The sequence below is a fragment of the Pseudonaja textilis genome, chromosome 3, assembly GCF_049901715.1.
Source record: "Pseudonaja textilis isolate UNSWEBS1 chromosome 3, rPseTex1.2, whole genome shotgun sequence".
NCBI lineage: Eukaryota > Metazoa > Chordata > Lepidosauria > Squamata > Elapidae > Pseudonaja > Pseudonaja textilis.
Genome location: NC_141992.1, coordinates 110285051 through 110303792, shown reverse-complemented (window position 1 = coordinate 110303792; position 18742 = coordinate 110285051). Strand labels below are relative to the sequence as shown.

Below are 18742 nucleotides of genomic sequence, written 5' to 3'. Positions count from 1 at the left end.
CATTTGCGTAAGGGGGCTAGTTCTCCATTGAGATGCTCCGAGCATCCAGAGAGTGAGAGTGGGAGGTGCTTAGTATTTGCTTGGACAGGCTGGGCTTAATTGATAGGATGCTCTTACTCCTCCCTAGCGTTCCCCCAGTTTTAGCTCAGCCTTTGGTGTGATAGGCAGCTTATCACAGACTGGTTAAGCAGGGCCACAGTCGACCAATCAGTGGCGCCTACACCCGGATCTGTTTCAGGAGGCGGTTCAGAGATTCAGTTTGCCAGTTATAGATCTGTTCGCTTCTCCCCTGAACTCGCAGCTCCTGAGATTCATTTCAAGATACCTATCCCAGGTGGCGGAGAACATCAACGCCCTCTGGTGCCAGTGGCCCCAGGGGCTCCTCTATGCCTTCCCCCCCTCTCCCACTGATACCCAAGGTGATCCAAAAGCTGCTGGACGAGAAAGTGGAACTGATCTTGGTGGCACCATACTGGCCCAGGAGGCCATGGTTCGCGGATCTGAGGGGCCTGTCCACAGAAGAACTGTGGAAAATTCCACCAAATTCCAAATTACACCTAGCCATTTGGACGTTGAGCGGAGACATCTAAGAAAGGAGAATCTCGACCAGGGTGATCAACACCATTCAAGCAGCTCAGCGCCCTTCTATGAGCCGTATATATAGTGCCACATCTTTTGCAAATGGTGCACCAAATCCAAAGTAGACCCATTTCCGCCGTCAGTGGTACAAGTTTTAGAGTTTCTTCAAGATGATCTCGACAGGGGTCTCTCTCCAAACACTTTAAGATGACAGGTGGTGGCTATTGCCTCAGTGGTGGCCTGGGAAGGTCTAACATCCATTTCCCATCACCCACGGATAAAGAGTTTTCTTTGGGGTACCACAAATTTATGTCCACCAGTGGTACATCGTTACCTGACCTGGGACCTTAATAAGGTACTCACTGCACTCACGAAGAGCCCAATTGAACCACTGAAAACTACTAGTCTCCATTTTCTTACATACAAGGTAGTGTTCCTCATAGCTATAACATCAGCATGACGTATCTCAGAAATAGCGGTTCTATCGACCCAAAAGGACCTCTGTATATTCCATACTGACAGAGTGGTTCTTTGAGCAGACCCCACATTCACACCAAAAGTCAATTCTGCCTTCCACAGGGCACAAGAGCTAGTTCTCCCAAGCTTTTGCCCCGGGCCTTCTCAGGGCCTCGAGCATCAATGGCACCAACTGGATGTCCGCAGAGCTGTACGTACGTACTTACATAGAATGGCTCCTTTCAGGAAGACTGAAGTCCTCTTCATATCTTTTCAGCCAACTACTCAAGGGCACAAGGTCTCACCTTCAACTATAGGCAGGTGACTAAAGGCCACAATAGCCAAGACATATGAGACTCAATCATTACCCATGCCTAGGGGCATCATGGCGCATTTAAGAAGGAGCATGGCAACTTCAGTGGCCTGGGCCATGCAAGCTCCTATAGCAGAAATATGTAGAGCTGGAACATGGGTCTCCCCATCGCCTTTCATTTGACATTACAAAATTGATGTATTTGCTTCTGCTGATGCTTCCTTTGGTAGGAAGGTGTTACAACGAGTCCACTCGGACAGTGCGGGGGCTCCAATCCAGATGGAGACTCTCCTGTACGACAAGCCAAGCTTTGGTATGTCTTTCATTCTGGATGCTCGGAACAGCTCTATGGAGAAGGGGTGTTGGTACTTCCCTGACATGCTCATTCTCGGTGAGCTGCGTTGAGCATCCAGCCCCACCCTATATCCGTCTGGTGGGATCCTGTTCTGGCCAACGACTAATCTGGATATATGTAAAAAAAAAAAAGCAAAACAAACAAACAAACAAACAAACATAACTAGGGAGAGGATGGAGCTTGCATCACCTCGTCTTCGCCAAAATTGGGGGACGCCAGGGGGGAGTAAGAGCCTCCCATCAATTAAGCCCAGTCTATCCGAGCAGAGGCTAAGTACCTCCCACTCTCTGGATGCTCGTTGCAGCTCACCGAGAATGAGCGTATCAGGTAAGTATCAAGGCCCCATTTCCCCCCCCCCAGTTGAGATAGATAGATGATTTAGACATGTAATTATCATAATGTTTATTGATCAATATGATCTAGAAAGCCAGTTTCTATAGCAAAAGCACATTTTGGTCTTAGGTAGAATTGCAAATTCATATAACACTGCTCATGTGTAGAATGTGTTGGTGAGTTAGTCCAGAATCAATTCAATTTTTCTATCCCTGAAAATTGATCAGATTTTGAGTCTCAGAAATCTTAGCTATTGAAGATTTTGTATAGCATAATAAGTTATTCCTGTGGCCATCAGCTGTTATTTTGCTGAACTAGGCATGTAATAATGGTTAAAACACAGATCTGTTAAGGAATATTTGGAAGAGCCAAGGGGAGGTCCATGATAATGGTGTAATAATGTCTTTCAAATGGCTAAATGCTACTTCAGTTTTTAACAGATGCCGTAGAATCCAAAATGTGGGATATGAAATAGTTGACAGGGTTGACTAAATAACTTTGTGAGTGAATGAACCAGAGGTGGTATTCAGCAGGTTCCGACAGTTCTGGAGAACCAGTAGCGGAAATTTTCAGAAGTTTAGAGAACTGGCAAACAAATATCACTTCTGACTGGCCCCACCCTCATCTATTCTCTGCTACCCAAGTCCCAGCTGATCGGCTGTGGCTTCTTTTGTTGCCCTGCACAGGAGAATGGAGCTGGAAATCAGGTTAGTGGGGTGGGGAGGGAATGGGATTTTGCAGTAATCTTCTCCCAGGAGTGGGGAGGGAATGGGATTTTGCAGTAATCTTCTCCCAGGAGTGGGGAGGGAATGGGGATTTTGCAGTAACCTTCCCCTGGAGTGAGGTGGGAATGGAGATTTTACAGTATCCTTCCCCTGCCACGCCCACCAAGCCACGCCCACAGAACAAATAGTAAAAAAATTTGAATCCCACCACTGGAATGAATATAGAATAAGTGTTTGTAAACATGCATGTGGCTGTCTGATCAGGTCCTTTTTTTCTCCATAAAAATAAACACCTGTTGGAAATGCTACAAATGAAGTGCTAATTCTGAATGGCCAATTTGTGTAACTTAATACAAAATAAGTAAATTATATCTCCAAATTTGTTAAATCAGATAGAAATAAAATTTGGATAGTTTTTAACAGATTTCTGACTTCCGGCAGAATTTATCTGATGGTACATCTTTAGTCAAATGTTGTAATGTCAATACCATTCAATTTTTAAAATTTATTTGTGACCTTCAGAAATACATTTTCCCCCAGTTAAACAGAGCAAGAAAAACCACTAAATAAATATTCTTTGGGTAATAAGATGCTCTCCATATTCTCCTGTGCCACTAAGGGCTTAGATATTTCTGTTAGTCTGTGTGCCAGCTAGAGTCATGCCAAATGGGTCACAATGTTTCTTGTGGCTTTTTGAAGTGTTTATGATCAAAATGCTTCACATGTTTGTTGGTGGCTGTGCGGCTGCCTCCCTTGCACGCTCAGCTCTCGTGTCAGTTGCAGTCTTGCCCTCACTTCACAGCCTTCACCATGGTCCAAGCAAGCAGCAAAGAAAGTAGCTGTTTTGCAGCATTTTTAAAAATTAAATAAGTACGTGTTTAATAACATGATGTAATACTCTCCATTTTCTTTATCTGCAGCTCACTAAACTCTTTCGTGTTCATGTATGAAAGGGCTCTACTGTTTTGGTTCACTGGTAAATGAATTAATTTTCATGTGGCACCTTGGAGTCTGATCAGATAATTAAAATTAAAGTATTCTAAGTGCATGTTCTAATTATATTGAAGACATAATTTTAAATATATACACTGTGCACAATTATTAGGCAAGTGGGTATTTTGACCATACTATTTTTATGCATACTTTCCACCTCTGAACCTGAATGCTTAGTGGATATAAGCATATCTGGTGAATGTGTATTGTGTAATGAGGGAGGGTGTGGGCTGAGGGGATCAACACCCTATATCAAGGTGTACATAATTATTAGGTAGCTTCTTGTCCTCAGGCAAAATGGACCAAAAAAAGAGATTTAACTGGCTCTGAAAAGTCAAAAATTGTAAAAAGCCTTTCAGAGAGATGCAACATTCTTGAAGTTGCTAAGATATTGGAGTGTGATCACAGAACCACCAAACGTTTTGTTGCATATAGTCAACAGGGTTGCAAGAAATGTGTTGAGAAAAAAAAAGACACAGATTAACTGCCAAAGATTTGAGAAGAATCAAACATGAAGCTACCAGGAATCCATTATCCTCCAGTGCTGTCATATTCCAGATCTGCAACCTACCTGGAGTGCCCAGAAGTACAGGATGTTCAGTGCTCAGAGATATGGCCAAGGTAAGGAAGTCTGAAACCCAACCACCACTGAACAAGATACATAAGATGAAACTGCAAGACTGGGGCAAGCAATATCTGAAGGCAGATTTTTTAAAGGTTTTATGGACCGATGAGATGAGAGTGACTCTTGATGGACCGGATGGATGAGCCCGTGGCTGGATCAGTAACGGGCATAGAGCTCTTTTCGACCCAGACACTAGCAAGGTGGAGATGAGGGGACTGTTATGGACTGATATTATTAAAAATGAGCTAGTTGGAGCTTTTTGGGTGGAAGAGGGACTCAAAATCAACTGCAAACCTATTGCTAGTTTTTAGAAGACACTTTTTTCAAGCAGTGGTATGGGAAAAAGCCTGGGTCTTTCAAGAAGTTCATGATTTTTATGCACGACAATGCTTCATTGCATGCATCGAAGTACTTAACTGCGTGGCTAGCCAGTAAAGGCCTTAAAGATGGAAGAATGATGACATGACCCCATTCCTCACCTGTCCTAAACCATATTGAGAACTAGTGGGCCCTTCTTAAATGGGAGATTTACAGTGGAGGAAAACAGTACACCTTTCTGAACAGTATCCGGGAGGCTGTGGTTGCTGCTGCACAAAAAGTTGATCATCAACAGATCATGAAAATGACTCCATGAATCGAAGGTTTATGACTGTTATTGAAAAGAAGGGTAGCTATATTGGTCATTGATTTTTTTGTTTTGAAATGTTAAAATATTTATATATTTTCAGTTGTTTATTATTCTCACTTTAACAGATGCAAATAAACGAGATAGGAAAATTTTCTTTTTTTTTATTTAGTTGCATAATAATTGTGGACGCTAATAGTTGCCCAATAATTGTGCACACATAGATATCCTCCTAAGAAAGCCAAAACCTTATTTCTACTTTCTTTAAATATTCAGGTTTGAGGTTTATTAATATTTGGGATTGACCGAGAGCACTGTAGTTATTCAATAATAAATTAATCCTCAAAAATACAACTTGCCTAATAATTGGGTACACAAGTGTAGGTCTAAACCTTTTATAAATTGAATTGTTTTGTGTTGTTTCTTTTTAAAATGCATAGGTTGTGACACTTGATATGCAGGCAAAACTAAATACCTGTATTTTTCGTAGCATAAGACACCCCCCCCCCAAAAAAAAGAGGGTGAAAATTTGGGTGCTTCTTATACACCGCATGTAGCTCTGCCCACGAGGCCAAAAACGCCAGGCACGGAGACGGTGATGGTCTGTGGCAATCCCTGCAGCCTGGAACAGCTGATTGGGGGTATTCTGGGAGGCCGATCCACCCATCAATCAGCTGCTCCAGCTGAATCAGGCTGCAATAATGTGCTGAAGCTGACCTGGCTGTTCACTATTTGCTGCAAGGACGTGTCAGAGTTTGCAGCAGCAATCACATCAAGAAAGCACACACAAGTTGATTCAGCAGGATTCAATGACTTCTCTTTATATATAACACAGGAAGTAAATATACAAAATATACAAAAGCAGGTTTTCCGAAACACAAGCAGAGGAGAGGAGTTTCCATTTTAGTTTCAGAGCAGCATGCAGCTTTAGTACAGAACAGTTGAGCTAAGCCACACCCAAGCTCCTTGCTGTCTCCTTCTTGCTCATAGCCAATACTGTTTCAGTTTCCAAACAGTCCTCAACTCTCACACACTGGCAGGATGCTAGCCAGATGAATACCAATGGATGCTGGTAGGCAGAGGCAGATTCTCCCCCCCTTATTTTCCTCCCCCAAAACTAAGGTGCATCTTATACTCTGGAACGTCTTATACTCTGAAAAATATGGTATTTGCTTTAAAGTGTCTATGCAACATGGACTCACTTTTTTCCCTTGAGAAATCTCTAAATCAAAATAAAATATGGTCATTCTCCTAGTCATGCACACTAAGTATCAGTTTATATTAGGTGTTTAAGCAGGAGCCCTTTCTCAAAGTGTACAAAATGATGGTGTGGAGATTTGTGAGGAGGCATTAATTTCAGTGCTATGGGCTAGTAATGTTGTTTGGAAGGCTACTTTCAGTCTTTTGCAAGCAGTAAGACAGAAATGGCTGTTTTTGTCTCCAAAAGTTAGGCTAATGACAGTGTACATCATGGATACACAAGTCCCTTCAGGCCCCAATCTTGCTTGCCTTTGGTAATGTGCCTGAGATTGCCCTCTGAAAAATAGATAGGCCGGAGAAAGAAATGGACAGAGCTAGCAGTAAAATTACACTAAATTAATTAAATGTGTTTCATGTGATTAGTTTCCATATGCTAATAATTTCTTACTAAAGTTTTCACATGGCAGAATATGACACCTTCTGCATTCTGGTTAATATGAATTGAGTAGATGATATGCAATGGGATAACAAATATTGAGCTTGTTATGAATCCTGTGTTTGTCAGCACTAAGAAAAGTGTGGCACTATGATTGACTTTGGGAATGAAACCCATCAGGGATCCATTTATACCTGCCATTATGGGACAATCCTAGAGACTTTTCTTCATATATCCTTCCTCATATATATGTTATCTAGATAGACTGAATAATTTAAAAGCCTGTAGTTTTCCAATTGCCGTCTATAGTAAGTGCTCTGCTTTGAATGTTCCACTGTGCACTGAATTAAGCTTGTTTGGCTCCTCAGAAATGATCATGCCAAATGCAGGTAGTTCTCGACTTACAGTTATAATGGAGCCTGCTCATTACAGTTGTATATTATGATGGTTGTAAAACGAATCACCTATATGACCAACCTGATTTTACAATCCTTGTTATGGTGGTCTTTAAGCAGATATTGCGATTGTTAAGTGAATTCATTGTTCATTGTGGGGCATTTGTGGCAAAACTGGAAATAAATGCCCAGCATAAACATTGTAAGTCGTAGTCATGTGACCATGAGACACTGCAAACAGCTGTTAATGCAGGCCAGTTGACCAAAATGCAGTCCTATGACTGTAGGAAAGGGCCCTAGTTGTTGGACCCCTTCGGAACTGGATCATAAGTACCTTTTGTGGGCTTCTTTATAACATTTAAGATACCAGCTGTAAATTGAGGACTACTTGTCCTATTTATGCTTAGTGTGAATTTTCTTACCTGCTTGTTTGTGTGTCCCCCTTTTTCTTTTTCTCTTGCACAAAAATGCAATCTCAGTTTTGAAGCCTTCGTTTCAAATATTTCCATTCTAAATGTAAAAAGACTCACAAGGCTTACAGTCAGAAATACAAGTAGTCTTAGACTTGTGACTGATGGCTTAGTGACCAAAGTTACAACTGACCACAAAATAGGGGCTTACATCCCGCATTCTAAGTTCCAATAGTCATCCCCCCACCTCTATGATTATGTGAAAGAACTTCAGGCGCTCAGCAAGACAACTGCATTTATGGCCTCATATATATAGTTATTAGTAGCATCCCACAGTCAAATGATCACATTTTATGACAGTTTCATTGAAAACCAGCACTTTCGGTTTTTGACAAAACTGTACCCATAGCAAACCTTTGATTCATTCAGTGACTGGCAATTTCTTAACAACTACTACACAAAAAAGAGCATAAAATTGGGTCAGTCAGGTGTTCATCCTGGTTTATAACTATTATGACATATGACTGTAATGGACAGGCTTTGTTACAGTTGTATATCAAGGACAACACAATTAGTTGGATCAAGATCCAGATTTTCAGACTAGCATTCAAACACAGCCAACTGTATTTATTGGGAAGTAGATTATTTTGGATACAGGTAAGTGAACACCAGCTATCTTGCCTTGTAAATTGTTCTTCCCTTGTTTAATCAAAATGTGTTTGTTTCATGCCTATCAGTCCCATTGATGACTCTGTTGTAATTTACAAAATTTTCTGACTTTTAAAGAAACATGTGCATGTTCTAAATTAACTAATGTAATAGCTTCTGTGCAAGTTTTTATTGATGCAGATAACAGGGACAGTATATTTAGTGGCTGTTATGGAGACGGGATTACACAAGCAGACTTTGAGAGTAAAGGGGGAGTATGTGGAGTTTTCTGCTGTAATAGTTTTGCAATATTGAGGACTATCATTTTGTTCATTGTTTTACAAGTTTCACATGTTCCTATCCTATACCTAGCACATTTGAACAAATTCCTACAGCATTAGTGATTATTGTTTTGTTTTTCTTATTCTGTTTTTTAAAAAAGCTATTCTTATCTGTGAAAATATATATCCTCCTTTTTCAATGCTAAAATGGAGTGATGTATTTTTTTCATTTCAAATTAAAATATGGATCTAAAGATCAACCTAAATGAACAGTTTATTCACAATATAGCCAGTACCCTTGAAGACAGCTTATAACATCCTCTTTAAAATGGACTGATAAAAATAATTTATTAGCTCTGAACTTGAAATATGATACTTTTTGTAATTTTAACAGAGATATGGCTTTTTGTAGTAAATCAGTGATTTATTTTTTTAAATAGCAATGAACAAGATGGAGCAGAAAAAAATAAAGTTATTTGTCTTTGCACAAAGAAAATTGAAATTGATAACTTGGTGACCAAAACCAATTATGAAAGTTTATTTGAAATAATGTTTTGCTTGTTTCTAGTCTTTCTCTGGCCACAACTTTTTTCTCTTATATTATTAGTCGCTTACCTACTTTAATTTTAATTACTTGCTTTGTTTTGTTTTATCAGGGGGTATATTGTGTGTTCTTGTATACAGTAAAATTCTATTTTGATTCAGTAAACAATTTAAGAGAGTATCAATTAATTATTGCTTTCCTGCATCAATATAATGTTGATTTTGGCACCTAAAATACATGATTGGAGAACATTTCTGCAGTTATCAACTTCCTAGTGAAAACAGATAGAATTCTCAGTTTCAAACTAGCAATCTACTACTTTGAGACTTCTGCTCCTGTGCCCAGTTCTCCCCATTGGTGGGCTCCGAGGGGTCCTCTGCAAGGTCATGGAGAGCTGCATCTCTCATTTGACCCGGGGCTTTCTTTCCCTCAGCCACAACGAGGAGAAGAGGCAGCCCAAAGATGGCTACCATGAAGCTGGGACAGCTGAAGACCCTAAGATTTGTGCTGCAGTGGATTTTGGTGAACAATGTGGAACTGGGTGAGAGGATTCTTTTTTATTAAAACGCAACTCCAAGAGAAAGTTCAGGAGAACTATTTACTCAAAATTATTTGTCAAAGTGGTGAGTAAGCACTTTGAGAAAATTGCCAACCGGAAGGAAAAGAATTAGAGAGGATTTTTTTTCTTCAAAAATACAGGAAATTGGACTCTCAAAGTAGGAAGACATGGTATTGCAAAGGCATTTTAAAATACTGGAATTATGGATTTAAAAAATTAAAACTGCTTTTATACTTGAATTACAATTCAAAATAATTAAAATCAGAGAGCGACACCTGACATCTTATTACCTTTGAACCTCTAACTATATTGTCTTACTTTAAACGGATTAATGTTTCAAATTTGGTATGTCTTAACCTCCAATGTGCTTTTAATTATGTTGTCTTAAGTTTTTAAGTGTGAGAAAATTGTCTTGTGCACTTGGAATGTTTAAAATAAAAATAGATTTCAGGACAAATAAGGTATGACTTTTTTACTAGCTGTTTACAATGAAAGATGCTAGTGTGAAAATTTTGTGAAAATATATTAAACTACTTAATGGTACAATTCTTTGTAATAATTACTTGAAAATAACTAAATTGGTCTTGAATGAGAAGTTCAGTTCTTTCTAGAAGTCCTCTTTGTGATCTGTGTTACTGAACACAACAGACAACCAAAAATAACCCAAAACTAGCTCTACTGCATTCATTTGAAAATATATTATGATTTTAAAGAAAAAACATATCATTTTTCAAGCAGATCTATTTCATGATGCTTTTTATGTTAAGATTGCATATTCTACTTCTTCCTAATACTTAGTGCTAATCTATAATGAACCCAAATAAAATAGAATTTATAATGCCAAATTTCCAAGATACAAAAACAAAATAGCAATTGTGAACAATTCAAAAAAGACTTCAGGTGAATAGGAGAAACTAATTAAAAGTGCATAGTTAGTAATTTCTCATCTGTACTGAAGAGGTTAACAATAAGGGTGAGAGCTTGCTGAAGAAAAGTATTGAAAATAGAGAAAAGCTGCTGTAATAATACCCTATGTGTTAAAAAGCTTCTGTGTGGGCTAGGATTTGATTTAAAAATTCCTTGGGATTAATCAGGCACAATATCACTGTTAGATTAACCCACCTCAGTTTTTCTTTCATGGGTGCTGTTTTCAACAGAAGTAGAGTATCATTCCAGTTATCCCAAAGAATTAGATGGGCATTTGGAGATTATTTTCAGTTGGGAGTGAGGCTAAAAAAGGAAACATCAGAGCTGAGCTCTCTTGATGCATGTGTGGTAAAAGCATATCCTGCAATCTTCTCCAGACATAAAACCATTAGCAAACAAAAGTTATGAGGAAGGAAGGCTAGCAGGGCCCAGCTTCATGTTTGCTCTTTTTATCTCTCTGCCCGATGTAGAAAATACACTTTCTTTGTAGTTGGGTTCCTATTTAGAAATAATCATTCAGAAGTCCATGCAGTGTTATAAACCTTTATAAAAATTTCCAATTTCCTGGTTTTATGAATGGTATATGTATCATTATTAAAACTGTTTTATTTAAGTTATAGATTTTAAAGACCATAACTTTATAGATGATAGTAAGTACCTACTTTATAGACAATAGTAAGAACCTAATCATTTACAATTTTGCATTGAGAGGCAAAATTAACATATTCAAAGGTTTAGAATAATTTTGAATATAAGAAAAATATTGAAACTGAAAAAAGGAAAAATTGCTTGTTTATTTTTTTTTTCCAGTGGACATTTGATGTAGCACTGCCAACCCTATATACACGTTCTTGTCCAGTCAGACTCTCAAGTGCAAAAAGATGTATTGCTCATAATACTGTACAATGCTGGTAGGATTACTAGATGTTGAGCTTTTGGCTGTTAAATACAGAAATAAAGTTCTGTACAGTGAGCTTCGCAGGCACATTTTTAAATGTGAAACACAGGATCTGAATATATAAATTAGGAACAGGTTTCAACCAAATAGAAATGTACCAGTGCTATTGTCTAGCTCAGGGGTGTCAAAATTTTATTTCATTGAAGACCACATCAGGGTTGTGTTTGACCTCGGAGGGCCAGATGGGTGTGGCCAGGATGGGCGCAGCCAGCTCAACATCACTCCTGCAGCTGTCTGCCAGAGATGGGTGGGCTGTGTTGTCCCACCTACCTCTGTTTTCCCTGGAAGAGGGCTGCAGGAGACTGTCACAGCCAAAAATGGAGCATCCGGCCCTCCCGAACTCCATTTTTGTTGGCAGAGGCACCGCAGGCCAGTCCTTCGCTTGCAGGGAGGCCCAATGGGCCAAATCAAAGCACCTCACGGGCCGCATCTGCCGCGTGGGCCTTGAGTTTGACATCCCTGGTCTAGCTATTCACGGGCTATATTGAAAAGAATCCATTGAAATCACTTGCTGGCTTCATTTCTTTAGCTGTTTTTGTGGAACCCTGGTGCAAAAGCACAAAGCATGCCTTTTGTTATTAGAATTTATCCTTGTGACTTTTGGGTGGGTGGGGGAATATTCAGTGTTCTAGATAGCAGGACGCTCACAATATTTAAAGTTTTGTTCTGTCAGAACACCAGACCTTCACAACTTTCTGACATAATTTGTCAAATGTTTGTTTTGATCTCATCATTCCTTATTTGATGTATATGCATACTTGCTTGTTAGTTTTTTCTGTTTTAAAAAGGCTTAAATCAGGTAAGACATCAATCACCAAAGTCGCCTAATCAAGTGTTTTTTCCTGTTCTCTGTTTTTTTAAGATCTTCATTTGTAAGGCAATTAGTTTGCTATTCTATGCGTGCTAAATTTAATCAACATCCTTTGAAAAGAAACTTAATTTAAAAAAACCAGAAGTTCAAATGTATAAATACCTTGAAGCAAGATAGAAATTTGACACACATTTTCAAGGTTGCTTCAGTCTTTATCACATTTTATTTACTTACATAATTTATATCTGATCTTTCCAATGAAACAGAATCCTTGTGATATCTTACACTTTAGAAGACTTAGAAAAATGCCAAGTATGTATTATCAAAAACAAACACATAAATGCATTATAAGCATTATAAAATGATGGGTGCCTCTAAAACTTTCAATTGACTTGGTTTTAACTGTTGCCTGACCAGTGATTCCAATCAAGGACCTGGTTTTCCTGCTGCTCTTTGCATTGGGAAGATTATTAACTTAGCAAGGATTGTTGTGAGGTGCTTCCTTGTGTGTTTATGTTCCACATATTCATTGCAGTTCAATCAACAACTAAACAGTTAACTTCACTGGAACGAAAATGAAACTATTCTTTTCCATCCCTAGAAAGAGCCACCTTTCTACCACATTCAAGAAAAACCTCAAAAAACCCTGTATTTGTATAAAATATGTGTAAGGAAGCATGCGTGCATAATGTTTTGTAACCTTGGAGTTACAAAGCCAAATTATGCAACTCTCTGTCTTTGTATTTAGATTTTTAATCCCACCTTTACCTATGCATACTATTAAAATGCTTTGTTTATAACCTTTAAATGGCCGAAATGATGCATCATATAGCAAAATACTTTGAGCCAAGGGGCTAGCTTAGAGAATATGGCCAAAATCCAGACCCATACCTCCTAGGTAATTGCAGTTTGGCAAATTTTATAAAGTATTTTATGATATAAAATTATAATAAAACATTTTGTGACCTAATACAAAATGTCATAAAGCATTTCCTGTGGTCAACTGCTGATGTTTGTGTTACACAGTTCAACATGGGCTACTTTCAAGGCAGATAAATCTCTGAATTATCTCTTTAAAATTATGTCTTAAAATTTTTTTAAAAACTTTTGAAATACATTAGGGGCAATACCATTGTTGAAGACATTGAGGAAATGGTTTAGGAAATATCTCTGAAAGGATGTTCCAAGGTTTAGTGACTACTAAAACGGTTGTGATTATAATGTTTAACTGGTTGAACATCATAGGGCAAAAATTTTGAACCAAGATACCTCAGATGGGTAATTTGCAGAATGAGCCCAGAATCCAGCACTCAGAACTCATGGGATTGAAATTTGGCAAATTTGTGATCACTTTAGTGCTGTTGCATAGTTACCCAGAGGTTCAGTAGACCAGTCTCTGCCCAGCCATCTGGTGACTGGGTAGACTGATCCCATCATGAGCTACTAGAGGGCGGTCAGCCCAATCAAGCTGGCAGGAAGTTGTTCCTGCCCCCGCTTCTTCTTTCTTTTTTGTTTTTTGCTCTTGTTCATTCTTTCTCTGAAATAGCTTTGAAATGACTCAATACATTGTCCAGTTATTTTTATAAATAATTCAAGATGGTGAACACACCTAATACTCTTTTCACATATTTTCTCTGCGACAACCAACTCTGTGGGGGTGAGTTGGGCTGAAAGAGAGTGACTGGCCCTTAGTCACCAAACCAGCTGTTAGTACTCTCGAATAATTCTAAGATTGATGAGCATATACCTATATAGTGTTTACTAAGAGCTTCCTTTCTTAGCAAGCAATTGATTTTCATAGCCTTCACAGTGATTTATACTAATACTGCCTAAGATGCTATAGATGCATAATCTTGTAATTTTCTTATTTTTAAAAAAAATATTGGTATTGCTTTGACTAATGTGTAGGCCTCTGAAATGAAAGCCAGTATTAGGGAGATTAGTAAGCTACTTCTGAATTCTCAGGAGCATACTATAGATAGACACTTCATGCCGTATTAACTTTTAATTTTTCATTATTTTCTACAATTTAATTTATTAGAATTTTGTTAGGCTTTAGGCTTTCAAAGTTGTTCCTGAAAATGTCTCTATTATCTTCAGCAGCATGCTGGTCTACATTTGTCAGAAAACTATCCACTGCAAACACCATTGCCGAGAATCCATTTTACTCCTTGCCAGTCTTCTTATTTTCCATCAGAAATTTAAAAAGCAAAATCCTAAGTTTTCAATGAGGAAAAAGTTCTACACATAATTGTGGGCATCAAATCAAGTCATGCCTCCAGAAACTTTATAAAGGTAGTTCTCAACTTATGAAGTCATTCATTGAGTGACTGTTTGAATATATGACTTATGACCAGCCTGTGCACTTAATGTCCACATGGTCATGTAATCAAAATTTGGGCAGTTGGCAACCAGCATATATTATTACAGTTGCAAGCAGCCTGGGGGCATGTGGTTGCCAATCGTGACCTTCCCAGTCAGTTTCTGACAAGCAAACTCAATGGGATAGACTGGATTCTCTTAACATGTTTCACTTAACAACTTCAGTGATTGGTTTAAGAACCATGACAGAAATGGTCATAAAAATCTCACCACCTTTAGTAATTCTGGTCCCAATTGTGATTGTAAGTCAAGGACTATCTGCACTAGAGATGTGGTATCTTTTTTCCTGAACAGAGTGTTCTGTATGGTATTAACTGGTATATAATGCAGCCGCAGAAGTTATATTGAGTGCCCAGAGAAGGGAGAATAGAATAGAATAGAATACTTTATTGGCCAAGTGTGATTGGACACACAAGGATTTGTCTTGTCTTAGTATACATAAAAGGAAAGATACATTCGTCAAGAATCATAAGATACGACACATCCCCCAGTTTTAGCTCAGCCTTCGTGGTAAGAGGGAATCAAATCATACTAGGAAACAGTCAATATAAATCGTAAGGATACAAGTGGCAAAGTTACAGTCATACAGTCACAAGTGGGAGGGGATGGGTGATAAGGAGTGATGAGAAGATTAACAGTATTAGTAGTGCAGACTTTGTTGAACAGTGTTGAGGGAATTATTTGTTTAGCAGAATAATGGCTTTTGGGAAAAAACTGTTCTTGTGTCTAGTTGTTCTGTTGTGCAGTGCTCTATAGCGTCATTTTGAGGGAATGAGTTGAAAGCTTATGTCCAGGATGTGAGGGGTCTGTAAATATTTTCACAGCCCTCTTTTTGATTCATGCAGTATACAGGTCCTCGATGGAACAGAGGTTGGTAGCAATTGTTTTTTCTGCAGTCCTAATTATCCTCTGAAGTTTGTGTTTGTCTTGTTGGGTTGCAGAGCCAAACCAGACAGTTACAGAGGTGCAGATGACAGACTCAATAATTCCTCTATAGAACTGTATAAGCAGCTTCTTGGGCAGTTTGAGCTTTCTGAGCTGACTTTACTATGCGCTTTTGATGACTTTTTTTGTGTTATGTATCCATTTTAGGTCATGTGATATAGTAGAACATATGATACTTCTGCTCCGTGTACTGCAAGTTTGCTTCCAGATCCAATTGATGGTGTTATCTATAAAGCCTTACATGGCATAGGACCAGTTTACCTACAGAGCCATCTTCTCCCCATCACATCAGCCCATTCCACTTGCTTAGGCAGGGAAGGCAGCTACAGACCCCATTAGTGGGAGAATTCTGACTGGTGGGGTCAAGGAAGAGGGCCTTTTCTGCTGCTGCCCTTGCTTTATGAAACATCTTGCCCCACAAAGTGAGGAAATATTACAGGTGCCATTCCCCGCTGGTTTCCCTTCTTGGGGACCGGGGCAAGTACTTTCCCATTCCACTTTCCTGGGATTATTTCTCTCTTAGCCTGCTGGCGTTGGATAAGCAGGCTAGTCCTTAAACAGGAATTGCTTTTGGATTGTTACATTGGAGTGAAGCCTCAAGTGCCATTTCAAACAGCGGGACGTTTTTGACAGGAAAGGATCCATCCAGGACCTGTAGAGCTGGTTTCCCTTGTTGGGGACCAGGGATCCTGAATATTTCTTGCTTGGAGTGCTTGGGGGGTTTCCCTTGCTGGGGACCCTTAGATACTGTTTCCCATATATATGGGCTTACATATAGATATAGGTACATGTATATAATGTGTGTGTGTGTGTGTGTGTGTGTGTGTGTATGGCATTCGGCTTTGCTCGGGTATTTTCCCACGTCATAGTAGCTGTGCTTTTAAAGTTGTAGCGACATTTCAGCAGAATGCTGAAAACTTAAGAACCCGCGAAAACTTAAGAAAACAAATATATATATATACACACACACACACACACACACACTTACACTCCTGGAGAAGCGCCCTGCTTTCAAGCGCCCTGCTATTATTATTATTATTATTATTATTATTATTATTATTATTATTATTACTATTATTATTATTATTATTATTTAAAAAAATAAAGTTAGAGACCTGAGATTCAGTCCTCCAAAATGGAAGGTGACAATGTCTTCCGCTCCAAGACAAATAAGTCCCAAGATAAGTCAGCGGGCCCCCAAAGGGCCTCTAAGGCGGCGGATAAGGATGCCCATAGATGACACCAAGCCTTGGAAAGGCAGTGGCAGAAACGGGCCAGGGAGATGGACAAGATGCTATGACACAACAATCGGATCAGGGCCCAAGTACATTGTTGGGGCCCTTGGACTTATCCACCCAGCCCAGACAGGCTATTTCTGGACAGCCTCCCATAGACATATCTCCTCCAATGAGCACTGCCCGGCGAATCCCAGGGGCAACTTTCACCCCTACGGCCACCGGTTTAAGACAGGAGGAGGGATTACCTGAGTCTATTCCCACCGAAATGAGGGAATGGATGGAGATAGCCATACAAAAGGGCATTGCGGCTGGAGTTCAGCAATCCATCCGGACCAGACACTTTTCGGCTACTTCGGAAGCAAGATCCCTGTCTGCTCGATCCTTTGCACATATGGGACATCATCAAACTCAGGTATTCCCCAATATCCCTGACATACCAGCCCAGGGTCTTCAGGAGGAGGTGGAATTAGATGACCAGGATGTCCCCATGGAGGTGGGGTCGATCCATCAGATGGACTTGGGGTTGTCAGAAGCTGACCCACTAGAACAAGGAATGTCGGATGACAAAAGCCTCATTCCGGACCAACCTACCTTTTTTGGCCTTTTTCGTCCGCACCTCTTTAAATCTTTACTGTTCAAAGCAAAGAACACTACTAAACTAGGCACATCAAGCTCTCATCCATTGTCAACAGGGTCTCGGGATGAAACCGAGGAACTAATATTCTCACAATGGCTAATGAGGCAGAAACTATTCTTGTCCCTCGTATGTTTGCTGAATTAGTACAAAATCAATGGGCATCAGCAGCATCCTACCCAGCCCCAACAGGGTACGATAAACGATATTATAATTTGGCACTAGAGTTTTCAAATTTTCTCAAAATGCTGGAGGTGGATGAGCCCATTGTGGCACTGGCCTCTTCTTCAACCTTTCCCAATGAGGCCGAGGAAGCCCTGAGACCAGAGGAAAAGAGAGCAGAGTTGGCACTCCATAGGGCGCATGTTTCTGACGCCTGGTCCATTAGGGCAGCTACAGCTGCGTCCTTTTTCACACGGACCTCCCTATGATGGCTCTTCCACTTGAGGGATATATTGCTAGTGTCAAATGTCAGAGCCCACCAGGACATTGCTAAGATTATTGCAGTGGCAGAATTCTCTGCTGATGCCACATTTTATGCAGTCAAATTCTCTTCTAGAGCCATAGCATCTCGTGTATCAGCACGGAGACTGCTATGGCTCAGACATTGGCAGGCGGATACCAAGCATAAATGCAAGCTGGCATCAGCCCCAATATCGGGGGATAAATTATTTGGCAGTGTCTTGGAGCCCCTGCTTATTGAAAATAGAAACAAGTGCTTCCCCCTCTTTTTCGGAAGTCTGAAAACAGAACGCCCCAGTCTTTTCGAAGGGGTTCCTTTCGGACCTACTATCAAGGCCCATACGTTCCCAGATCGCAAAGAACATCAGGCTACAGACCCAATTTTAGACAGGATAGGTCGGAATCCTCCAACAGAGGTCAGTGGGGAGGCCAAAATAGAAGAAACCCCAGAGGTACCGGAGGCCTATTTTTTCGTCGCCCCAAGTGAGTCTTTGACAGCAGCTCCCATTGGAGGGTGGCTAAAAATGTTTGCTGATCAATGGGACAGCTCCACCTCTGATGAGTGTATCAGGGACTCTGTTAGGTTTGGTTTGGCGCTAGAGTTTCAATCCTCCCCTCCGAACTTTTTCATTAGGAGCCCTAGGTCTATGGACCCCATTAAGAGAGCGTTGATGCAGGAGGCTATCAATCATCTTCTGCATATTCGGGCTATTAGAGAGGTCCCATCTGAACAATAGGGTCAAGGCTGTTACTCTCTATTGTTTGTGGTCCCAAAGAGTTTGGGGGGCTGGAGGGCAATTCTGGACCTCAAATGTCTGACCTCAAAATGACTACTCTCCAGTCCATTCTGCTCAGCATCAGAGAGAACGATGTCCTGACCTCTATAGATCTGACAGAGGCTTATCTAC

General features: G+C 39.9%; 1 protein-coding gene across 25 annotated transcripts in view; it reads left to right on the top strand.

The window, feature by feature from the left end:
• The window catches only part of CXXC5 (CXXC finger protein 5), a 123376-nt gene that overhangs the window by 59377 nt on the left and 45257 nt on the right, over window positions 1–18742 (top strand). The window contains exon 1 of one of the 25 annotated variants that reach the window (XM_087930618.1): window positions 14367–14468. The exons of the other annotated variants lie outside the window; for them this stretch is intronic. The gene's annotated coding sequence lies outside the window, so the exon portion shown is untranslated. Of the gene's footprint in view, window positions 1–14366; window positions 14469–18742 lie in introns of those variants that run through there. 25 annotated transcript variants of the gene reach the window in all.